The sequence below is a fragment of the Schistocerca cancellata genome, chromosome 6 (genome assembly GCF_023864275.1).
Source record: "Schistocerca cancellata isolate TAMUIC-IGC-003103 chromosome 6, iqSchCanc2.1, whole genome shotgun sequence".
Lineage (NCBI taxonomy): Eukaryota > Metazoa > Arthropoda > Insecta > Orthoptera > Acrididae > Schistocerca > Schistocerca cancellata.
The window spans coordinates 76,578,734-76,585,919 of record NC_064631.1 but is presented as its reverse complement, the minus strand read 5'-3'; the positions used below and the strand labels follow the sequence as shown (position 1 = coordinate 76,585,919).

The 7,186-nt window shown below is 46.5% G+C and overlaps 1 non-coding gene across 1 annotated transcript; it reads left to right on the top strand.

Annotated features, from left to right (window-relative positions):
* Positions 1–1,797: 1,797 nt before the first annotated feature.
* On the top strand, positions 1,798–1,870 carry Trnaa-cgc (transfer RNA alanine (anticodon CGC)). The gene has a single exon. It is a non-coding gene; the product is annotated as a tRNA-Ala (tRNA).
* The last annotated feature ends 5,316 nt before the right edge of the window (positions 1,871–7,186 follow it).

Sequence of the window (7,186 nt, the reverse complement as noted above, 5' to 3'; positions counted from 1 at the left end):
GCACTTATCCACATACTTTGCCGTGATCTACAACCACATTAGGTCTTATTTGATAGGTAGTACACCGTATATACGAATATTTAAAGGAGACTGACATTGTCACGTATGCCTTGTAAATAATTGTTAACACTTATTGCATGAAAGGTGACGGAGTGTCTTCATTATCATACTAGTAGAGGTTGGAATGACAATGGAAATGAAACGGCAGACGGAACTCAAACCCCAGGTGGAAGGCCCACACAGGAAATAGGAAGACGGACGTCGCAGCACCTAAGCGCTGGAGCACAATAGAGTCGGGACCTGCCAGTGTTGTAGCCGATCAGGAAGGACTATACTTCGGAAACTACGAAAATCTTGGACGCAGGTGAGAGGAACGAAGAAGCGGCAGCTCGGAAACCACGCAGGCCGGGTTATTTCCAAGGATTTTTACTCAGAAGCGTACCATTGTAAGAGTATAGGTTTTTCCTCGAAAACTTTCCTAGCTGGACGAAAAAAGACTAAAATATGGTTGGTCGGCGTTCGGAAGAATCTGTAGGGAGGGAGAATATTCCGTGGCTTCGGGAATATGATTCGTTTTTGGAATTACGATGGTGGGGAGCCGAGCCTTGCTGGGAGGCTAGCGGTGGAGAGAAGAGGTCTTCCGTTGTTCAGAAATGGTTCAAATGGCTCTGAGCGCTATGGAACTTAACATTTGAGGTCATCAGTCCCATAGAACTTAGAGCTACTTAAACCTAACTAACCTAAGGACATCACACAGCCGCGGGGGATTAGCCGAGCGGTCTAAGGCGCTGCAGTCATGGACTGTGCGGCTGGTCCCGGCGGAGGTTCGAGTTCTCCCTCGGGCATGGGTGTGTGTGTTTGTCCTTAGGATAATTTAGGTTAAGTACTGTGTAAGCTTAGGGACTGATGACCTTAGCAGTTAAGTCCCATAAGATTTCACACGTTTGACATCACACACATCCATGCCCGAGGCAGGATCCGAACCTGCAACCGTAGCGGTCGCGCGGTACCAGATAGAAGCGCCTAGAACCGCTCGGCCACAGCGGCCGGCTCTTCCGTTGTGAGCGACCGTGTGTGACGGTCACTCGATATCATCTTTGTTGGTACAGACGGACTTACTGTCTTTGCTCTTAGGAGAGTTAATAGTTAGAACAGTTAGGCACTGTTCTGTGCCAACCTATACGATTCTGGACTTCACCTCCGGGTTGGAAGTCGTCGTTGAGTACGCCGTGTTCAGTAATTGAGAGCACTTCCTCTGCCTATACTTACGTTGAGACGTTATCTGAACTCCGTCCTTGTGGCTGGGAGTTCGCGTTTCTTGTCTGTAGAATACAGAGAGGATAAGACAGTATTAGAGTATATTAGTCAGAGGACCGCCTTCTGCCGTCCTAGTGTTTTAAAGAGTGTATTTGTGGCTGGAGTTCCTCCATCGTTGCAGACTAGTACGAGAACCATCACTTCGACGCACCGGACGCAGCACATACGGTGATATCGCAAATTGCTTCGGCTTATTAGGACTATAAAAGCTAAACAGCTGTGGTCACGTTAGATTATTTCTACTATTTCGTATGAAGATGATGTCAGTCATTTCGCGTTATTGAAATTAGATCGTGCAGTCATAATAAGGGGCAGAGTTGGGCAATTGACGAGTAATTTTACTTAGGAAATATAATCTTTGTAAGATAAAGGTTTATTTTTTAATCTACGATAAATATATAAGCAGGAACTACGTTTATCATTTATTAGTATTAGTTGCCTTAATCATTCATTTATATTTAGGTTGTAATTTATGGACCGAGCGAGGTGGCGCAGTGGTTAGCGCACTGGACTCGCATTCGGGAGGACGACGGTTCAATCCCGTCTCCGGCCATCCTGATTTAGGTTTTCCGTGATTTCCCTAAATCGCTTCAGGCAAATGCCGGGATGGTTCCTTTGAAAGGGCACGGCCGATTTCCTTCCCCATCCTTCCCTCACCCGAGCTTGCGCTCCGTCTCTAATGACCTCGTTGTCGACGGGACGTTAAACACTAATCTCCTCCTCCTCCTCTGTAATTTATGTGTTAGTGCATTAAAAAATCCTAAGATCTGTTTCAGAGGGTAGTCATACAGGGCCAAATCTTCATTTTAACGTTTATTATTTTCCGTTGCGTGCATTTATTTTTACATACACCAGGAGTAGCACCTTGGACGGGTTACTGGTCCTAAGAAGTCGACTGCGGCAATGTGACATAACTTCGTGGGGATTATTGAGTGGAGGGGTGCAGCATACATCACTGCGGCTTCCTTAGCTCGCTGGCATGAAGCGACGTATTCGTCTGAGCGTGTAATTACAGTAACAGGTCTCAGGCACTTTCTCGTAGTGTTTTCTCCAGCCGAAATGCCCGTAACTCGAGTGTATGTACCGCACTGATTTGTCCACAAGTAGACTGTGAATTGCTAACAGCCAGTGCGTATCGTCAGGACCAAGTATTTTGAATAGAGCGCCGTCTTATATTAAGAAGAAGTGACGAATCGCCGCGTTATCACGATCGCCCCATTTTTCTTTGATATCCCTCAACACCTCATCTCTGTCCTGCTCCTGTGCGATGTCCCTTAAAGAAGTTGTTACGGAATTTTCTCCTGCCACCCCTTTCAGACAGAGGATGCTGCACTTGTTCTCTCCAGGATCATTACCTTCTGCATCTTGCAGGTACAAACGAGAGGGCGTCTCAATGATGTTCTTTTCCCCGGGAATGAACACCGTAAACCGGAATTCTTGGAGGTACAACGCCCTTCTTGTTAGTCTTCTGTGGAACTGTTTATCAGTCATCAGAAATTGCAGAGCCCGGTGGTCGGTAAACACCCTTGTCGTTCGACCTAAAAGGTAATACCGGAATTTGGTAAACGCCCACAAGATTGCGAGCGCCTCCAATTCTTAAACCGAATAATTTTTTTCACAGCGAGTGAGCACTCGACTTGCGAAAGAAATTGTTTTCCAAGAGGATGGGTCGTTGATATCCTCTGCTTGGAATAAGATAACACCCAAGCCTGACAAAGAGCTGTCAGTCATGACACACAAATCCTGCGACATTTCGTGGTGCGCAAGAATAGGTGCATTGATTAGCGGCTCTTTGAGTTTCGTAAATTCGCCTTGCGCTTGCTGGTTCCAGATCCACAGGGCATTCTTCCCAGTCAGGGCACAAAGACGTGGTATGGAGGCAAGTTTACGTTCACAAAACGCTTGTAGAAATTGCAGATTCCTAGAAAACCTCTTAACTGTGTTTTGCTAGTTGGAGTTGCGCATTCCGCAATCGCACTAATTTTGTCCAGTTCGGGTCGTATCCCATCCACAGGTACGATGTGTCCTAAGAATTTTATCTCTTTTCTGCCGAATTATGACTGGTCTAAGTTTATAGTTACTCCCGCCTTTTCAAAAGCTTCCAATAAACGGCCCACCACTTCATGGTGGTAAGCCCACGACTTTTCTGCTACCAGAATGTCGTCGACATACAGAGTAACGCGCGATCGCAGAACCTCTGGAATGGTGCTGTTAAGACCTCTAATAAAAGCGGCTGATGAGATATTCAGCCCTAACGGAAGGCGTTTGAACTGATAACAGTTCCCATAAAACAGAAACGCATTGTACGGTCTGCATGAGGGGTGAAGAATAATTTGCCAAAACCTTGCGCGTAAATCAATTTGATAAGACTTTTACAACATGGAACCGTTGTAAAAGCTCGTCCAAGCTGTGCGGCCTGTCCGTTTCAGGTATAATAATGGTATTCACCTCCTTGAGACTAACACTAAGCTTGCAGACCCATCACGATCTGAAACTACAAGCAATGGTGGATTGTACGAGCTTACAGCTCGTTCATTCACGCCCTGGACCAGCACGTCCTTTTCCACTTCCGCCTTATACGTCAGTGGAATGGGGTATGGCTTCACGAAGAATGGGTTGTGCTCACACACCCTAAATTGATATAGGAAACCTTGGATCGCGCCAGACGCGTCCGAAAATAACCGCGCATGTCTCCGCAAAATGTGGTATAACCTCTGTCGGTCAACCTGCAACGCTCCGACGTCGGCAGTACATCTCTCCGCAATCTTCGCGAAAACCGCATCACTGTGATGTTCGTCGGACGGACAGATTAACCCACTAACGTAGTTGACAGGGATCTCTAGTTCGGGTCGTGATCCGGACCGAGTACAAAATTTCAAGCACCTCGCCTCAGATTCGTCACGCAGGAGGTATTCATTAAAAACAGCTACCGTAGAACCTTCCCCAATTTTAACCGACGTGGTTCCTCCGCCCAGATTAATTACCGCCTGGTGGGCATGCATAAAATCAGTGCCCTGAATTGTTTCGACATTAAGCAGCGACACGATTAAGAAATTCCATTCAATTCTCTCCCTTGACGATTAAACATAATTCGAGTCGAGTCGATACGCTTTCCGTAGATCGCTCCCCTCACCTTCGTTCCATGCAACGGAAGAACGAGCCAATCCCCTGCCTCCTCACATGTTCGAAACGCCGTTTTGCTCACAATCCTAAACGGACTTCCAGTGTTGATTACGCACGTAAGTGACACTTCTCTAATTGAGATTGTACCCACGGGGCGTCAATTCGCTGCATTTCAGTACAATTTTCCATTGTTACAACCTCTCGATATACCACAGCATCATCCGCAAAAAAGCCTCAGTGAACTTCCGATGTCATCCGCAAGGTCATTTATGTACATGTATGTCATGCAAGTAGTTTCACGCAGTAATTCTTCTCTCGTGGGTTCCTTGTCAACAAGCCATACATCGCAAATTTCCGTTATGTTTTGACTGGTAAGAACTCCCTCCGCATCCAACAAACAACACTGCGGCGTTCCCAGTCTGCCATTTGGCCGATTGTGTGAAACCCAGCTCGCGCTATTCGTCCACGAGACGAATAGACACGGGTTCCCAGGTAGATGCCGTGTTTATTGACTTCCGCAAGGCGTTCGATACAGTTTCCCACAGTCGTTTAATGAAAAAGTAAGAGCATATGAACTATCAGACTAATTGTGTGATAGGATTGAAGAGTTCCTAGATAACAGAACGCAGCATGTCATTCTCAATGGAGAGAAGTCTTCCGAAGTAAGAGTGATTTCAGGTGTGCCGCAGGGGAGTGTCGTAGGACCGTTGCTATTCACAATTTACATAAATGACCTTGTCGATGACATCGGAAGTTCACTGGGTCTTCTTGCGGATGATGCTGTGGAATATCGACAGGTTGTAACAATGGAAAATTGTACTGAAATGCAGGAGGATCTGCAGCGAATTGACGCATGGTGCAGGGAATGGCAATTGAATCTCAATGTAGACAAGTGTAATGTGCTGCGAATACATAGAAAGAAAGATCCCATATCATTTAGCTACAATATAGCAGGTCAGCAACTGGAAGCAGTTAATTCCATAAATTATCTGGGAGTACGCATTAGGAGTGATTTAAAATGGAATGATCATATAAAGTTGATCGTCGGTAAAGCAGATGCCAGACTGAGATTCATTGGAAGAATCCTAAGGAAATGCAATCCGAAAACAAAGGAAGTAGGTTACAGTACGCTTGTTCGCCCACTACTTGAATACTGTTCAGCAGTGTGGGATCCGTACCAGATAGGGTTGACAGAAGAGATAGAGAAGATCCAACGGAGAGCAGCGCGCTTCGTTACAGGATCATTTAGTAATCGCGAAAGCGTTACGGAGATGATAGATAAACTCCAGTGGAAGGCTCTGCAGGAGAGACGCTCAGTAGTTCGGTACGGGCTTTTGTTAAAGTTTCGAGAACATACCTTCACCGAGGAGTCATGCAGCATATTGCTCCCTCCTTCGTATATCTCGCGAAGAGACCATGAGGATAAAATCAGTGAGATTAGAGCCCAAACAGAGGCATACCGACAATCTTTCCTTCCACGAACAATACGAGACTGGAACAGAAGGGAGAACCGATAGAGGTACTCAAGGTACCCTCCGCCACACACCATCAGGTGGCTTGCGGAGTATGGATGTAGATGTAGATGTAGATGTCGACCTTACTTCAACGTCATGTCCCGGAGAAATGATTTCATTTTGATGCCTGTCACGTTAGTTGCGGTGTTTATCGTTCTATCACGCCTATTCTTTCTCGCATCAATATTCCGACCATTTCCACCACTGCATTCTCACTTGTTATGGTATGGCTGCTGTGGGTTGTCATGCTAATTGTACCACCGCGAGCGGTGTCTCCTCGTCCTACTGCGCTCGCGACTGTTATCGCCCGGGCGCAGCCAGTAATTATTTCGTGGGGCTTGCACCCTCAGTCACGTCTTACTCCAGCTCTTATAGTAGGATTTTGAAAGACTAGGTCATCCTTGCACCTACTAGCTAGGAGTATATGTCGCAGGTGTGGTGGCAGATTTGTGATACAAATTTGGTTAAGCTCCACCGCCCCATACAGATTTTATGGGAACTGACTTCTCTCTACCATGTTGTCGAAGAAGTGCGCCGGACTCGTGAAGCCGGACTGGTCGAAGTTAGGTATCATTATGACGCCATGTTTCACTTGTTGCTGGACGGCTTCTGACTAGTAGGCCGAAAGGAATGCCTCATAGAACTCTTAAACCGTGTTGCAGTCCCGCACAACCCATCTCATTCGCAATGCCGGTTCTCGCTCGAGATAGCCGCACATGAACTCTATCTTATGTGCATGAGGCCACGTGGGAGCAACGAAAACCGGAATTGATCAGCTCAGGCATTAGAATGAATACCGTTCTTATCGTCTCTGAAAACTTCAAATCGCCTGACGGTGAGAAAATGCTTATGGTCGAAAGCATGCGTTTCCTCTCTCGGCGAAAGCCCGCGAAAATTACCGTATTTCGTTCGTCCACGTGCCACTTCGCTTTCGTGCCTGAGATTAAAGTCGTCCTCATGGTCCGAATCTCTGTCCTCACTGTATCGCCAGTCTTTTTTTTATTATTGTTTCCTGTTTCCTTCCCTCGCTTCATTACCTTTGAGCCGGTTCTCCAGTGAAGATACGAGCTCATTTAAGTCCTCAGTAGCCCCTCTTTGTCTCCTGTTGACTTCACATTGCCTTAGTTGAAATCTTAACATGGACCGCACCACCTCTGTTTCGTTTACTTGTGTCGGCACAGTTTGTTCATTACCCGCAGATGCACTTATGTGACTCGCGCTCTCTGCAAGTT